Raw genomic sequence first — 18,298 nt, 5'->3', positions numbered from 1 at the left:
GCCAAGTAATCTTTAAGAAAATCAAACTAATTTTGATTTTTAAGCTACTTAAAGGAAGAATTTTTAATACAATGTGTAGCATGAATGCCAGTGTCACAGCCACAGCAGTTTGTCTTCACCAATGGAAAACAGGCTGTTCACAGTATAGAAGCATAGAGCCATTTCTCAGTTGTATTGGTCAGAGTAGAATTTTCTCCAGGACCTGGCGTATTTGCTATTCAGACTTCTCAGAGGCAGCAAAGCTCATCTGAATATTGCAGATGTAAATATTTGTGCAGATTTAAAGCTTATTATCTCTGATATATGCTATTCTACTTCATCTCTTGTTGGTCTGGAAACGACTGAAAACTTTCAACCTACAATAATGATCTTTCTCTCTTAGTCTTTGTTTTATGACTGTAAGACAAATCATACTCACGTAAGTTCTCCTACATGTTCCTAGAGATGGTTTTGTTCTAGTAACTCTTGATCAAGGATAAAGAAACTTCTTAAAAATATATATTAAAAGAAAAAACCCAAACCATGAGCCATAAGTAAGGTATAGCATAACCAGTATTGGTTGAGTCTGAGTGCAACACTCAAACTGTCCTGAGATGAGACATATGAAAAATCACATGGGTTTGACTCTGTGACTTCTGGTAGAATGGTACAAAGCTAGAAAAACAATTATTATTTGCCTTTTTATGGAGTTCTTTTACTGATGAGATTTCAGGGGCATCTTTTGTGGTGCTTGCAGGTGGAGAGAAATGGGGAAGAACATATTTTTTCACATAGGGATGGAGACTGGGACTCAAATTTATGACGTATGTCCTTGGTCTTTAGTACTGGCAAGTGTCGTTTTTTTTACTACTCAACCTAAAGATGTACTATCAGCTGCACTGGAAGATCTGTCTCTCTTTGGCATTACTCTCTGTAGCGAAATTTCATTAATAATACACAAAATGAGCCTGTAGCTAATGAATAATTCAGAGTTTGCAGAGAGGCCTAAAATACTGAGGCATTCACCTCTGCCCCCAGAGGTCATGACTTCTATGCTTGCATGGCTTGGATAAATGGAAACTAAACTGAATATAGAAATTTAATTTTTCCAGAAGCATCATTCCTCTTCTGTGCTCTTCCTTCATCTAATGAACTACTTACTTTCAATGGTGAGTGGGGTAGGTCATCTAACTCTGAGTAATGACACTAATGATTTATAATTTATTATTCCCCAAAGTACCTTGGTAGCTATAGAAGTATGTCTACATAAAGAATATGCTGAACTCATAGGCACTGCCAAAACTTTCTTTGTTTTGAAATCTGAAGTCAATACTTACAAAGCAGATGAGTGCAGACTTGGTAACAAAGGTCAAAAAAGAGGAGCAAGAGTGAAGTCTGAGCAGTCTTCCTATAGTACAGTATATCTTATACTTGCAAAGCCTGAATACAGCAATGAAATGCTTGTATCTTAGCTGTTAGAAGTGGGTCTGCATGCTTAAGTCCTTTTTATTTGAATAGGGAGCATAAATTGATAAACAGGTCTCCAGTATATTAGAGGATGCAAGATGACTCAGTGTGGATGGGGAAGTCACTGAGTTATTTCAGGCTTCTTAAATTTTAAATCTTGAGTTATGTGTCTATATGGAATTGTAACAACACGTTTCTAAAAAAACAAGTCTAAAGTGAGCCTTATAAGTAGAATGGACTGATGGCCATGTATCAATAACTTTGGTAAGTAAAGGATGTTCTTATGCTTGTATCTCATCTTTGAACACAGACTTTACTAGGAATTCTGATGGCTGTGTCTAGACAATATGCAACGAGAAAACAAATGATGTTATTTAGTAATTTGTATATAAGTTACTGCTTGCAGTGTTAGAACTGCCAAGTATGGGTTGTTTTGTTATTACACTGACAAAAACATGTAGAAACTCTATGAGACTGTATAGGCCTGTGCAGTATTTGTATCAGTATTGTAACATGATCTACTAATCTGATTTAGAAAGCCAAACCAAACAATAAACAAACAACAAGAACTTCCTGAAAACACAAGTTTAGTAAAATTTAGAAGGGACATCATGGGAGAGAATTATATAGTTATTTATGCAGGCAGCAGAATGTTTTAAATACAGAGTTTTGAGTGGTGCTGTAGGACACAGGTGTGTTTTTCCAGAAGTACATGGTGAGAAAGCATTTGGCTGTCTTTTAGTCTCAATCCTAAAATGTGCTATTTTGCTGGTAAAATAATGAATTGGTAGTGGAATCTTGAGGAATTATGTATTTATGTGTGCCAAAGCATTAGCAGTCATTTCGATCTCTCTCATTTTTGCACTCTCGCCTCGGGGGGGGATGAAAGGGGGGCAACCTCATGAGCCACTACAGTTAGGTCAAAACTATCTGACTGTACAGTTTTTGGAATCAAGTAGCCTCAGGTTTTTGTTTTAGAGGTTTGAACATTTAAGATTATTATTTCTAAAATGCATATGCTCTTTGGTGTATCAAAATGAAATAGATAGCACTTCCAAATAGCATCCTGTATCATAAATCTTTTAAGTAAGCAATAGTCTTCCCTATTTTGCTGCTGTATTTGTGTTTTGTGCTGCAATGTCATGGGCTTTATGTAAATTCATATTGTAGTCAGATGCTAATATTAATTATTTTAAAATGTTGCTAACAAGAAAGGTAGTAAATTGTTCTAGAAAATAAATTCTCAGATTTTTCTGCAAAATTTTCTTCTGGTAGGTACATCAAATACCATTTTGCTTAATTTGTTTTTGTCCCCTTCTTTTCCTGCTCTGATAAGGAATAACAGACCAGTCATATTGTGCATGGTACTGGGACAGTGAATAAGAGCTTAAAACTGATTTTTGCTTTCCCTACTTGGGCGTTGAGAAAGAAATTCATGAAGTGACTAAAATAACTTGAGTCAGTCCACACTTCAAGTTTTTCTTGTCTCATCTTGGTACATCTTTGCCTTTTATATTCCAAAGATTCTGATTTTGACACTCCAAAGCTTCTCCTACCTGTTTTTCCATTCATAAGTTTTCAACTCTGAAAGAAGAGTTTATAAAATACTCAAGGAAAACACCCTTGTAGAGGTATGAGTTTACTCAGTCTTTCCTTTATCCCAACAACATTGTGCTGGACAAAGCAACTAATATTAAGTGAACCAACATCAAAATCTCTTGTTGCTATGCTCCGAATTCCTACTGAGTTTTTTTTGCCTAAGGATGAGACATAAAACGTCTGCATGCTTTTTCTTCCAGAATCCTGACTAAGACAAGCTTTGTTAGTGTAGCTTTAAAGAGACAAATATTAATGAATAGAAGTTCTTGCCCTATGGGATTTGGCAAGCCAAAATGTATGTTTGTTTTTTCACTCAGTGGCATTTTGACAGACTAAACCCTGGATTATGGCCAATCTTTCAGAAAGGTAATTTCTGAAGTACATCAAAGTATATTCACCTGTGGGTTTCCTAAAAAGGACTGTCTTGAAAAATGCACAAACTCTGGAAGTTGCCTCTGATAAAATAAATGACAATGGAAAGAAAAGATGAATTTTGCTAGGACAGCCGAGCTGGGTGCTCATTGTGGCTCTATGGAATGCCTGGTATGAGGTGCCAATTGTTGCAGCTCACTTCTATTGACAAAACTTGGTGTTATTTTAGAAGTAAAACAGTAGTAAAAATAGAAAGTATATTCTGGGATAGCACTGTCAAAACCAGACAAAAAGTGGAGTCGCTTAAGGCTAAGGAACTTTGTGTCTCTGTATATTTATGCCCTCTTTTTGTTTTTGTTTATAAAGACTCAAGGACAACATAAATCTTCCAAATTCAAGGATGATCAGAGTAAGTTGAATGAAGTTTATTCTAAATGTTGACATCTTATTTATCTTGAGGGTGACTTGTCCTTGTCCTCTGACTAATTTAACTAAATGATGTAACAAATGCTGAGGGGTTTATATCTTTTTCCTTCATTTCTGGAAGAACACAGTTTTCACGCAGGATATGATTGGCTTGTTCATTTACCTCAGGAAGGAAATAGTGAGGACCATTCAAAGAAGTACAAATAGGTTTTGTTTATTTATAGACATCTTGTCATCCTCAAAACTCACAGTGTATTTTTGGCATGTCCTCTTTGTTAATAGTGTTTGTTACAGTGAAACTAAATGTGGTAACTGTTATTTTTATAAAACCTTGTTTCCCAATGTTCTACTTTTCATTTCAATGTACTTTTCTTCTGAACTCCTTTGCTTTGCTGGGAAAAACAAAACACAGACGATTTGGGAGATCTGGGAGGGAACTGTTATGCTTTTCTGTCCTTTATAGATTTATTGAAATTGCCATACTGAGTCAGGTCAAAATCACTTGTTTGATATCCTGTTTTGGCAACAATCAGTATCTGATATTTCAAAGGAAAAGCAAACAGGAAAGCATGTTGTTGTTCATGTTTCCAGTACCTCCTCAAGGATATCCTACAACTTGATACAACTAGGCAGCACTGAAGTCCTGCAAGAGTTCCAGCACTCAGCTTGAGAAAAGAGAATCTTCAGTTACACAAATGCAGAGTTTAGTCCCTTGAGACATGTTCCCATACCACTGCCTTTAGCTAATTCCAACCTGGGGTAAAGGGTGCAAAATGAGTCTAAAAGAAAAAGATTCTCTAGAACTCGTCATCTTATGATTTTCTCTGGAAACCCTAATAACTGATGCTAGGAATTTGATTCCTTATCTTGTATTCACATTTTGGCACCAATGTTGATTCCTTGCTTTCTGTGTAGCTCATACATTTCAAAGTTTCACAAGGTCTGTTATTCTCATTCTGCTTCACGACCGGATAATATTCTTCTCTGCCTTTTGTTTTTGTTTTACTTGAAACAATCTTCCTCTCTAACCTTTTTCCTGACCTTTGCACAAAAGTAATTTTTCTTGTTTCTTTATCAACACTTTTAGTCTCATCTCACTTGGGACTTTTCACTTCCCATTACATGTCCACTTTTTGGTTTTTTAGCATCAATTTTCTCACCCATTCCTTTGCATCTCTCACTTTTGGAGTGATAATTATTCCGAAGTATAATATATTTTAAACATGCATCTTCAGTTCCTTTCTTAAAACTAATGGTTTAATTTTCAGGTGCTTTCGGTACCTTATTGTTTCTTACCCTGCTCTTTTAATTTTGACTTGTTTCTCATTTTGTGACTGTAACTTTCTCTGGTGATGCAAATGGCATGATCCTGTCAGGATTAATTATTTCCACTTTTTTCATACTTTCCTTTTTGATCTTAGTCTTCTTCCTCTATAAAAAAAAAATAAAAAAAAGAGTGGAAAATCTCTTCTTTTTATAAAAAGAAATCTGCAAAACTGCATCTTTAATCCATACATTCTGTGAAGAAGAGAACAAAAATAAGGAAAGGAGTTTGACGCTGATATTTCTAGATGATTTTTTGTTTGTGCAGTTAACCAGACTGCACCAGGATCTGATATGTGTGCCATCTATGCAAATTTGAATGTCTCCAGTAATAAAGAATTTTATCTGTTAATATTTAAACAATCATTTAAAAAAATTACCTGTGAGGAGATTGAGCAACTTCAATGAAAATGAATTAAACATCAGAGCTCCTTCTCATTTTGCACAGCTATGGGTCCATTTCTGGAAAAATAGGTCCCAACTGATGTGCCCAAGACCATGAGGGAGCTGGTGAGCAATAATCTCTCTAAGGCTGCTTGTGGATTTTTAAAAAGATAAGCAGTGAATGTATTTTTCAATATCCTCCAAATTATATTATTAATTTGATACATCTTATAAAGCTTACTGGATGTAATTCAGCAAGAATAAAACATAACACTTTCTACTTCTGGATAGGAATGATACTTTTAAAGTGTTAGAAATGCCTTTTCATAAAATGGCAAAAATATATATGAAATCAAGATATACTCTGTTAAATCTAAATAGAAGACCCATGTTGGAGTTTGAGTGCCATTCGGATTTCCAGTTTCCCTTTTCAGTTTTAAAAACAGGCACAGTGTCCTGTTGCTGTTAAAGCTGAAAACAGAATTCACAGAATTACACCTGTTTTCTTCAGCTGGGAGGTTTACCTTGAACTCGTAACACAGACATACATAATTTTTAATTTTATAGGATGTCACCCCAGGGACGTTCAACCATAAGCATAAAACTTGTCTGAATCACATAGTGAAACTCTTGTGAGAAGTCATTTGGAGGGAGCATGGAGGTCTACAAAGACAATTCCAATGCTTTTCCTTCCTTGGAGAGAGCTTTTGTTGTCTTAAAGTGGTCGTTAATACCTGAAGTATGAGTATGATTATGAGTTCAATCTTTCTGTTAAAAAAAAAACAACCAACTGTAAAGCAACTTCAGATACTAGAGAGGAACAGATAAAAGAAGTTTGAAAGAAAGATTTTTTACTTTATGGGTCTTTTATGGAAATGCAAATTGTTTTGTGAGGGGTAATGCTGGCAGGTTACTCTGCAGAAATGAATTTGTAACCAACAGCTTGGAGTGAAAAAACCGTTCAGCTGTTTCTCCTGAAACGATGAGGGAGAGAACCAAGGAACCTCTAGGATGTGCCAAGACTGTGGCAGCGTGGTGATTTGAGATCTTGTTAAAACCTGGAACAACTCTCAGTGCACGTATGCATATGTTGACTTCTTGGAGAACAGACTGGGGAGGCAACCCCCTGGCACTGTCAGCGCTCTTTTGTTCGCTGCCACGCGTACGATGTGCTAGCGAAATAAAGGGGTGGGTGCGATCCAGACTGGGGATGTGTAAGGGCAAGTAAGACATAATCATATGCCCCAATGTTCCCTTTTGGCTTTTGTGAAGATATTTGAGAGTAATGGATATAAAAAGCAGATTAATGTTATAAATATGAAGCCACCACACATCCCAAGTTGACTTGTTAGTTTTGTTCTGTCCTCCAAAAATAGTTCTGATGACAATGTCACAAGTTTAACAATTTCTCACAGGGCAGCAGGGCAAAAGTTTTCTCTTATTCATCATTTTTTTCCTGAAGTAGGAAAAAAAAATCCTGAATATGGATTTTGAGCACATGAAAGAACATGCCATCTTGTTAGTTAATTAATAAAGATTATGCAGGCTTGTTCTGCAACATCAGCTTTCATTCATTGGGATTTTTTATAATGAGTTAGAGCAGATACTTGCTGTCAGACTACCTGAGGAGAGCTCTGACCAGAAGTTTCCTTTGATTACAAGTACAATTGATATCAGGAAATACGATCCCAATGTTTAAAAATTTGAAATAACTGTCATGAATCTGACACGAGGCTCCAAAGTTTTTAAGGACTTTACATCCAGTAGTGTATTTTCCATACAAAGCAACTACTGGCAACCAACTCCTTCCCTCTGTTCTCTAGCAAACCTCCCAGTGTCCAAATTGGCTCCAATGGTGCTTTTGTTGTTTCATTCCTCACACTGAGGATGATGATCCGATGTGAACAAAAGCTACTATGCAGAGCTCTCCTAAGAAATCCAAACAGGTTTTGGAAGAACTCTTTGTAACTAATTAAGGGTCTGAGTGTTTAGAGCCAACCTGATCATTTTGTTCCCAAAAGTGGGATCCTACTATTCTCTCATATTTTCCTCGTTATTGACATATTAATTATATTTTGAGACTTTTTTTAACCTTTGTTGACTATTCCTTCCTGAAGCTATAATTGCAACAAACCCAAACAAACAAAAAGCACAGACAAAACCCCCAAAGCCAGATCTAATGCAGAATCACACAATATGTAATTATCGGGTCATAGCCTTTTTGGATATATAAATAATATAAGTATGGGTACTCACACGAGGTGTCAAAAAGTATAAATTATCAAGAAATTCTGAAGGTGGATTTTAACTTGGCCGTGTTCTTGCAGCGTATGCTTAGGCTAAAATCTGATATCAGTGTTTCAATGCGTGCAGCTACAGTTAAACATCAAAGGGTGTAGCAGGAAGATTTGTAAGCTTAGACATCTTAAGAAGTTTGACCACTTATTTGGTGAAAGTTTTGTTTCCATAGAACAAACAGCGAAAATTCCTTTAATCACAGAATATGGATATTTCAGAATTAAAGTTGCCAAAAAAACCCCCAGTATAAATAAACCCCTCTGTTCTGTTAGAAAAACAATGGTTCAAAGGGTTTTTGGGGGAGAGAACTGGTTAACAATTACCACTAACAATGACTTTCACCTGCAGTGCTTAATTGAATTTTTGTGGTTCTTGATCCTTTCTTCACTGTAAATGCCTTTGCAATTCTAGCCTAGAAAAAGGAAGAGGCTTTGCTAACTACCTGTTAAGATAGTTGCATTTTGTAATTACTTCGCCAGCCATTTTCAGATTTAACATACAGCTGTAGTTTTTATTTAAATAAGAAATCTTGATATAAATCGCCTCTAAACGTTGCATTTTAGAGCTTACCTTAAATTTTATCATATTTAATGGCACTTTTACAGCGAATAGTGTGGACTTTGGATTTTTTCATCTTTGCATCTGTGTTGAATGAGGAGAGTTTTCCAGTATCACAGTATCAGGATTCTGAATGTACTACGTGGTAATGCTGCAGTGTATGTTAACAAACCTGTCGAAAAAAACCCTAGAAATTCAATACCACAGCAAAACAAAGGTTCTCTTTACTGCACATAATTCAATCATACTGTAGAAACTGCACACAAAGAATAGAATTAGTGACTAAGATGTGACATGATACTTGTTAATTTTTACTACTTCTGAACTGTGTAATATATTTATTAAGCTTGGGCACAAGTTAGGACTTATAAGGAAAATCATCAGACTCGACTGTTGATGTAAGAGCATCAACAGATTAAACATATGAGGAGAGTTTTAAAATCATATTTCTTGAGAAAGCTATTTTTCATAGCATCTGATTTGACATATAGCATAATAATTTACATGATATATGTTAAAAACTGCTACATTAGAAGGCTTTGTCATTCCAGAACTAACTTTGCTATTGAAAAACACTGGAGAACCAGATGTAAGATGTAAAAGCTGACAATTGGGTTTGGAGTTGTCTTCGTTAAAAATAGGTGAAAGCTGGAGGATTTATTGCTTCTGCAACAATACCCTGAAATGCCTGGAGCTCTGTGTGAGCACAGTTTTCCTTCTACATAGCATACAGAATCAAGGCTGCTGTGATAGTGTTGGGTTTTCTGTATTTTCATGTTACTCAGAAACCACCGGAAGATGGAACCACAGCGTCTTTAATGATAATTAAATTTGTCACAGCCTTCAAACAGAAGAGCTTTCACAGAAACTGTGGGGCTTTGTGCTGGCTCGGGCCAGGAAACAACTGGACCTTAAGTTTTGACTTCCTTGTTTACCCTTCATCCTTTCCTATGTGACCTCTTTCATGCTGTTTCTGGGCTACCAGTGAGCTCTACGTTTGATACCGTTTTCGCACTTGTGACAGGAAGAACACGACTGTGGAGGCACTGCATTCAGTTTGCAATTCTCTGTCAACATTTGTAGTTGTGAAATTACTTTTATATTACCTCGATGTCTTCCAGGTTTGCTTCTTGTACGTGTAGGTGCTGTTATATCACAAGTTGCTTTCTCACTGTGTGTTCTTTTGCACGATTTTGCTACCTAAAAACTAAATAGGCAGAGTAATCAGTAGTGTTTGGGATGGTGTACAAACCTAGGATTGTTTGCACAATTTCTGCTAATCAAATTAACAGAGTAACCAGTAGTGAGACTGGGGCTTTCGTTATTTTCTTAACATGGAAATAACAGTCTTACAGTTGCACTACAGATGAATTTATAGAGGTGGTCTCTGGGTTGTTTAAAAATAAGACTTGAAGCAAAAGTTAACTTTTTAATATTTTCTTTTTTTTCCTCTTTTTTTTTTTTTTTTAATTGCTGTGGTTTAACCTCTGCTGTGAACTAAGTACCATGCAACCATTTGCTCACCCCCTGCAGCAGTGGGATGGGGGAGAGAATCCAAAGGGTAAACTGAGAAAATCTGTGGGTTGAGGTAAAGGCAGTTTAGTAGGAAAAGCAAAAAAAGGAATTCATTCCCCAGTTCCCATGATTGGGCAGGTGCTCAGCCATCCCCAGGAAAGCAGGTCTCCATCACATATAACCTCTTCTGATGTACCTTTTCTCTGTCCCACATTGCTTTTCTGTGTTCTCCCTCTATAATCAGGGGTGATGATAAGGCTTCTTTACAGTTGTTAGGAATGGAGTTTTCGTAGGATCATGCCAAGAATGTGTTTGGCCACAGCCTGAGAGCATGTAGGTGCTCCTGGGCCAAAGACATTGCCTGCAATAATGCTACAGAACCAACCTAGGAGGATGCAAGTGGCACTGGGATTCATGGTTAGCAAACTCTGACCTGTGCTAATTTCTAAATCATGCAGAGGATTCCTTTGGGAGTACCGTGCCAGGCATTTGGCATGCCAGAGGCTGCTCTAACAACCCACTGCATTCCACAATGTTAACAACATCATAGCAAAGACTATCACATGCTTGTGCCCACGATTGTTTAATTTTCTGGTAGCTGTGGCCTCAGAAACTCAACATGTTGAAGCTACATGGAAAGTATGTTCATTCAACCAGAACTCCAGTGACAAGCATTCTTGCTTGTTGAGTTCCTGGTCTAGAAAACATGGAGAAAGCAATTACAATGGCTGAGGTTTGCTAATTGGACTTTATATGTTTTTTTCTCATATGCTAAACACCCTTTTTTTACCACCCAATAGTCTGGGGGAGACGGGGGGGAAGGAGGGATTTTTTTACAGTAATAGCTGCTTTTTAAAAGATAGACGTACTTCTTTACCTACAGTGTGACAAAACAAGATGATGACCAGGTGGGATTTCTTCCTAGAGGATAAGTGCTTCTTCCTCTTCCCCATCCTCTTTTCTTAAGCTAAGTGTTTAAACAGTTTAACATCTAAATCCCACTTCTTACTGAGTGTTGTTATGTTTGTCTTAAACTCAAGTCTTGCTTAGGGGTGGTTCCATAGCACCTGGTTAAGGTTAGCCTTTTCATCTTCAGAATTTGGAATCTAATGTTTGTGTTACTACATTCCTGCTTCACAGTGGGTCAGACACCAGAGGGATTGAGTTAGAACTCATGTCCAAATCATCTTTTCCAGATTAAAGGGGATTTACTTGTTTTCTCACTACAGTCAGTTCACAAACTGAAGGACTTACTTGTTTAACCTGAAGGTAGAATCTGCTGAAGGGAAAAAAATGTAATGGGAATATAATGTTCAATGGGAACTGAATAGTTGTATGTTGTGATTATTCATTGTTTGCCGATTTTTAGGAAAGTGAATAACTTTAGTTAATCTCATTCTTGTGATTAAAGATGTAGTTGCATTATTAAGTGTTTGAGGGAAAATCACAGGGCAGGCATATGCTGTATTACGTGCTCTGGTAGTAGCTCGTGTGTGTGTTCTTCCTCTGCACTACCCACTGCACAATAACTGAAAATTAATCATCTTCTCTGTGATCTGACAGTGAACACAAGCAGCTAGCACTGCTCTGCACTACACTGCTTCTCATACTGATTTTTCTTAACCCCAAAAAGCTTCAAAACCCCATCCCTTCTTTATTCTTCCATCTTTTAATTTGAGCAGTTAATTGGAATAATTTTTCTTTGAAAACTGCAAGATTAATGTTTTGAGAAAAGAGTTATCTTTATCATTTACATGCTTTGCAGAAGGATTTTTTTGTTTGTTTCTTTTGCTTGATTTGTGTGGAGGGGTTTGGTGTGTTTTGAAACTATGTATTTGTTTGATAACATAAATGTTAGCCTAAGGAGTCTCAGATATTGGCTGCATATAAATTATTTATCTTTACAGTCTTATCTTGGCTTATTTCCTTCTTTAAAATTCAACTTCTGGCTTGATTTTAAATAATCACACACTACTTTCGTCCAAGTTCAAGCAGTTTGGTAAAATTATAGATTTTTGTGCTTATATCTTGATGTGATTTTTTGTGTCTACTTGAAGTGGTTCCCCTGTTGGTAAATCTCCAAATCCCTCCCCCTCAAAAAAATTTCTAAATCCGTTTCATAAGACTTCACCTTTTTTGAATCACTCCTTATTAAGGATAAGTTTCAATGGTCATAACGTATCAACAATTTCAAATGTCTGTTAGAAGTTTAAAATGTTCCTTATGTTGGGGCAATTTTTTCATTAGTTCTGCCCATCTTCACTCATCTTTGGTGTCAGTATATTTTGATCACACGCCACAAAGAAGCCTGTACAAAATTTATGCCCTTATTTTATCAAACAAACTACATATATCAACCCGATTGAACAAAGTATGCTGTACACTGCTATAAAGCTAAGAAAAATATGAGTTTATATAGGTTAATCCTGACAAAACAAGTTGTGGGCCTTACAAAGCAAATCACACAAAGAAATCCTAGAAGAAGTATCTAAAATGGTGTCAAAGGATTCAGTACAGATGGGAATTTTTATTATGGAAATTTTAGCTTCTTGGATATAGAATAGGGAATAAATACTGACAATTATGTGAGGATTGATTAATTGTAAACATTATATCAGTTAGATTTTTTCCTCCTCACTGACTGACAAAAAAAACAGTACCAGGGTAAATAAATAAATAAATACATAAATAAGTAAATAAATAGCACAAAATCTAGAAGGGTAGAAAATAAAAGTAACCTGTGGAGGAAACAAATTATTTCTATCTCAGTAATATGAAACATGCATATGAGACGAAGGCAGAGCAGCAAGAATTTTTTTAATTCTTCACTTTGAGAATGCATATTAAAATGTGCACCTATTTGAGGAAGGCTTCCAAATAGCATCAAATTCCAAATACTGCAGAATGCAAATGATTTATCTGTTGGAAATATTATGCCATTTTTTTGAAAAAGTGTTTTTAAAAGGAAAACTGAAGGCTTAGAGGTAGATGAAGAATTAAATGCCGAGTATGGTTTCATAAATGTAGTTTTTATCAGGAAGAACTCTTGAATTCTGCTGTTTAAAATAGATTTCTTGATTCTCACAATGTAAGCCAACCTAGGGAATTAGTACTTAAATGAGATGGGCACTCCCATTTAGTAGAAGAATTATAAATGCTAAGATATGGTTAGAAAGAATAAGTGTTACTAAAAAGTAATAAATGTTATAGGTATAGATCATTGCTTACTTTCCAATGAGCTTAAGCAACATGCAGGAAAGTAATGGAGTCTCACATTTGGGATTGTCAATGTTTGGAAAACAAGAAAGAAGGTAATGTTTACGTGTTCTTTATGTTTTTTATAAATACTCAAAAAATCCCGAAGTATTTTGTACAAGAAGCAAAATCACAGCTTTTCTGTACATATCTAAATAATAAAAGAGGGAGATGGGAAGACTGTTGGCTCATAGAAAGGCTTTTATTGAATCCATGTAGTACAGCTACTTCAGAAACCCTCGGTTCTTCTCTTACAAATGAAATGAATGAGTCTGAACAAATACAACCACTTTTACAGCACTTCATTTTACTGTTTTTATCATACATGTCCTGTTCTCAGGCTAACGTGTTAATTTGAAGCATGTATGTCTGCTCTTGAATGTGCTATTGCACCCAGACATATATGATATATATGACATATATGACTATGGGCTGTGACTAGTGACAGTCCCTGTATTAAGGAAAATACATTTTATAATGTGTTTTTGTCTAGCTCACTGTCAGCACATATTGATCATTGGTCCCTGGAGGCCCTTATGGTGACCCATAGAAACATTTCTGGCAAAGACAAATAAGGTGGTGTTGAGAATTAAGATGCTGGAGGGACACTGGTCCAAGAAGTGTAGGTCCAAGTTGGAATATATTTGATCATATATATTTGATCATACAACTAATGTAACATTTTGGTCTCCAGTTCAGCCCATAGTTCCTTAAATCACAGAGGTTACTTCCTCACAGGGAATATTTCTGGCTCCCTCTTTATGCCAGAGGTTAATACTTAGCACTGCAGGATCTCCACCAGCCTTGACTGTGTTGTATTAATTAATTTAATTTATAGTATTAGATATTAAGTGTTGACTAAAATTTTATTTTATTTATTTTAACAGTCTTGTAACTAATTGTCCTAAGTGGTGGTTTCCACATTTTGACATACATAAATGAGAACTGGAGAGGGGAACAGCTTTCAATTTTCTGATGATGAACCCATTTAGTTTCGAAAACTGGAATATTCTTCCTGTGGCAACCTGGAATAAAATGTGCAATCTTATTATCTGGAGGGAAAAAGGAAAAACAAACCCAAACAGAGCAAAAACAAGTGAATAAATAAGAAAACCCCAGTATTTTTTAATCAGTTGAAATTTTTTCTTTAATCTTTTTTTTTGAAAGTGAAGCAGAACAAAATTAGAATAACAATAATTTTGTGCAGAAAACTTTGTCCTATTTATTAACAGATTCCATGTCATTAGTTTTTGTTTTTCAATAAGATTTTCTGGAAGAAAGTCAGAATATGGTTCTATATTTGAGTCTAATCTAAATGGGCCTTTCTTCACAGCAAAATAGGATTTTTTTCTTTCTTTTGACTAAAAAATTACCTGTTTCTAGACTTACCATGATAATTTCAGGCTATACTTCTGTTATTCCTTGACTAAATGGCAATTCAAGCCAGTGTTAAACTCAACTGTGGTTGATGGGCACATGGCAAAAGACAGTCTTCTTTGCAGTGCTTTGCTTGGCTGAAATTTGTCTGGGATCAAGCAGACTGTTTTCTAAAAGGACAAAGAAATGCTTTATTAAGTCATCTCTTTGTTGCAGTAATTGGTTTCCTGGTTCATGTGAAATGATTTTAAAATGTGATCTTTTGCCTTTTATGCTATCCTTTTGTCTTTTGAATGTTGTTTTAGTGACAAGAATGGTATGTTAGGATGCCTGGTCATCAAGATGACTCACTTCTGTTGTTCAGAACAAGTTTCAATTTTAAAGCTTGGCCTTTTTTTTAAAAAAAAAAAATAAATTTTTTTTGCAGTGTACAGTTCTGTAACTTTTAATATTCTGTTTACTGTATGAAAATAAATTTCATTTTTCTGTGCAACAGCCTTCCTAAACAAAAGCTATAATTTAAAAAATATCCTTGCAGCTGAATTAAACAAGTAGTGTCATGAAGCAATACAAAGATATTTTCAAAATTTTAGAAGGTATTTGAAAACTTTTTGTGGTGCATGATTGATTTTATTGACTGAAAGCCAGATTGTCTTTGGAAATATTTTGGGTGTCAAAAAAGCACTTTTCACTATTTTTGATAGCACAAGCCTTTTTTTCATTCCAGTGAGGCACAAGGCAGTTGAAATTTATTCTTTTGCACCTTTGCCTTTAAATTCTGTATTTGCTTCCCAGTTTGAATTATCACGATTTATTTCTAGTTGCTGCTTCTTTTTTTATAATTTTATAATAGTGTTCTCCTTTTGAAAGAAGAGTTAGGTTGAAGGCTGTTACTTTAATTGACTACCTTGAGGCTGTTATTTTGACTTTCTCTCTTTTGTTGCTTTGGAAACATGAAAGTGGCCTAAGAAGGGATGGAAAGAGTTCAGAAGGCTGACTGATACCTCAGCTACTGCATGACTGATGTGAAGTTTTTCTACTCTCCCTGCTCTAGTCCTTATCCCAGAAGAGACCTTGAGCAGATGTCAGCAGCCTTTGGCTATTTTCAGGTCTCTGGAGTCAATGTGACAGTAGCCTGAAGAAAAAAATGGTGGAACTAGTTAAAAAAGTGTCTTCCTCATGTTCTTCCTGGCCCAGATGCCAGAATGGAATAAATAAGAATTGTTCTTGCTAGAGTGTAGTTGAACTTTGTTTGATAGATGTCGTATTTCAAAGCCTGTCAACGGTTGATAAAATGCTGTCTCTGCCTTTCAAATAAACAGAAACTCTGCTCTGTTTAGTTCTCCAAGGGGAGAATTGAATACAATTAACAGTTTATGCATTATGTAAACCCCATGCTAACCTTTTAAACCTAAGGCTTGCAGTCTTTAAACTGTTTAGAAAATTTCTCAATAAAATTATCTGCTTTCTTTCACAGCATGTAGAGATAATTTTCTGAAGGGCTCTCTTCTTATTTTTGCTCACTTGAAGCCTGAGCTCACCAAACCGACCTCTGCTGTGGCTGCAAACACACAGGACCTCCCCTGTTGCTCAGAGCCACTGTCCCAGTGTCACTTAGTGCTCCAGCAGCACTGTGTCCCAAGGACAAAGTCCTCTGCGGGGCTGGAAGTTCCTTTCTGGGGAGGCACTCTGCTTCTTGGGGGGCACAAAGCTTAGGGGAAAAATGTGGTTTGCCACAAACAATGCCCAAATGAATTCAAACCCCTCGATGGATTTTGGAGGAGACTTAACACACATGTTAAGTCTCTGCAGGAGGGAGTGACTGATGGTGGAGTGGAAAGCACTAAAGAAATTCCCTGCCATCTGCTGTTGTTGAGAGTTTGCTGTCACAATGACTTGCAGACTCCTGTACGTGCTGCCTTTGAGAACAGCTGTAAAGATTTGTCTCTGTCGTTATCACCGAAAGTTGTAAATATATTTGGGAGGAAGGGTGCAACAATAATCTGACAAAGATCAGTTATGTGCAGGGGAAAAAAAATCAAGATCTACTTCGAAGCAACCTGTAGCTGTTCTCTATGAACAATTACAGCTTTGACAGTTATCTGATGACAACCTTTGGTACGTAGGACTGGTTACCACTGTTTGACAAATGAGATTGTATGAACTTCAATTTATATTATTACAATTTCAGCCAGTGTCATTCTGAGTTAACGAAAAAGTCTATAATGTCTCTGGCTAATTCAAACATAACTGTTTACAGTGTGGGGCAACTAAGGGTAAGAGATTGGGTTTCATAAACCAGAGTGCACGTGCATTTTTTGGTTGCGTGAGCCGTTATGAATGATTTTACTAATTAATCAAAAATTAAACGAAGGTCTCTGATTCAGATGGAAAACATATTTTCAAACTCCAATTTTATGGTCAGTTGCTGTTTCATACCTAACCTTTTTTCTCAGGGGAATTCCAAACTCCGATTAACATGTCAATAAAGTCAGAATTACTTCAAAAATTCGGTTGTTTCATTACTACTGACAGCAGGCTCAAAATGCTCATTATTGCAGAACAGATATATGGCATGGAATAGTTAATGCAACTAGTACCAAGCCTATCTGACAAATGCCAAGTGCCAAGTTCAGTAGCAAACAATTTTTAATCGTCTCACCATGGCACATAATTTATGCTGCAGATGTGTTTTCCTCAAGGAGAGGTAAAATGTGTGGTACAGATTCACCAAACTAGAGGTTCAAATTATAAAATTAAATTATACCTTTAAGTTAAATTATGCCTCTAATTAAATTACACCTTTACCAAAATTGATATGCCTCTGTGATGTATATCACAACCTCTGTAGTTGTTGAGGTCAGATTACTCTGCTTGTGTAGATGGCAGTGAAACACTTTTAAGGAAACCAATTAAATTCTGAGGAAACAAATCTATCCAGGGTACTAAAACAGGTGTTTTAACTTTAACACAGCCACCAATATTGTCATGCTGGGTAAGATCTTTCTCAAAAAAAAATAAATTAAAATATCCAAAGGACACAGAGTTGACTCGTGAATGTTCAGGTCAATAAAAGTAATGTGATTTTTTGGGGTTTTTTTAGTTGTGGAAATGTATAGTTAGTATTTTCATGACACTCATAGTCAAAAGTAGTTATGCACAGTTTTTCTACAGAATCAAATAGTTAATTCTAGGCAGTATTTCTTTTAGTAATGGATAAACCGTGGCATCTTATGGAATCTGAGTGCTTGGATTGTATGTGCAGTAGAGTATTAGTGGTGATTGAAACATTTTGTGAAGTCTTTGGGTTAATCTGTTCAATTATGTGTACCATCAACTGTACTACACAAGATGATTGGAATGTGACAGGAATATTTCCTTAAATTTTTAGAGTCTTTCTGGTCAAAATTTCTGTTCCCTCCTCAGAACTGACTTTATGGAACAGAGATAGGGATTCGTTTTAAAAAAATCAAACTCCACAAACAAAAAAAAGGCATCAACCCCCAAAATTCCTTAACATGCAGCTCTTGGTATGTTCTAGTCTTTTATGACCACTGTGTTCACATAGCTGTGCTATCTCCTTATTACTATTTTTAGGTGAACTTTTGGAGTCTTGGATAGAAAGTCAACTATTTTGAAACATCAACTCAGATGATCCAGAGATATGTAGGGAAAATGGTACAATATGTCCTCCCATAATAATCTGCTGGTATTTCTGATATAACAGGTTTAGAGAAAATTAAAT

Source organism: Manacus vitellinus, unplaced genomic scaffold (genome assembly GCF_001715985.3).
Source record: "Manacus vitellinus isolate BGI_N305 unplaced genomic scaffold, ASM171598v3 scaffold_57_pilon, whole genome shotgun sequence".
Taxonomy (NCBI): Eukaryota; Metazoa; Chordata; class Aves; order Passeriformes; family Pipridae; genus Manacus; species Manacus vitellinus.
Note: the sequence above shows the minus strand (reverse complement) of the source record.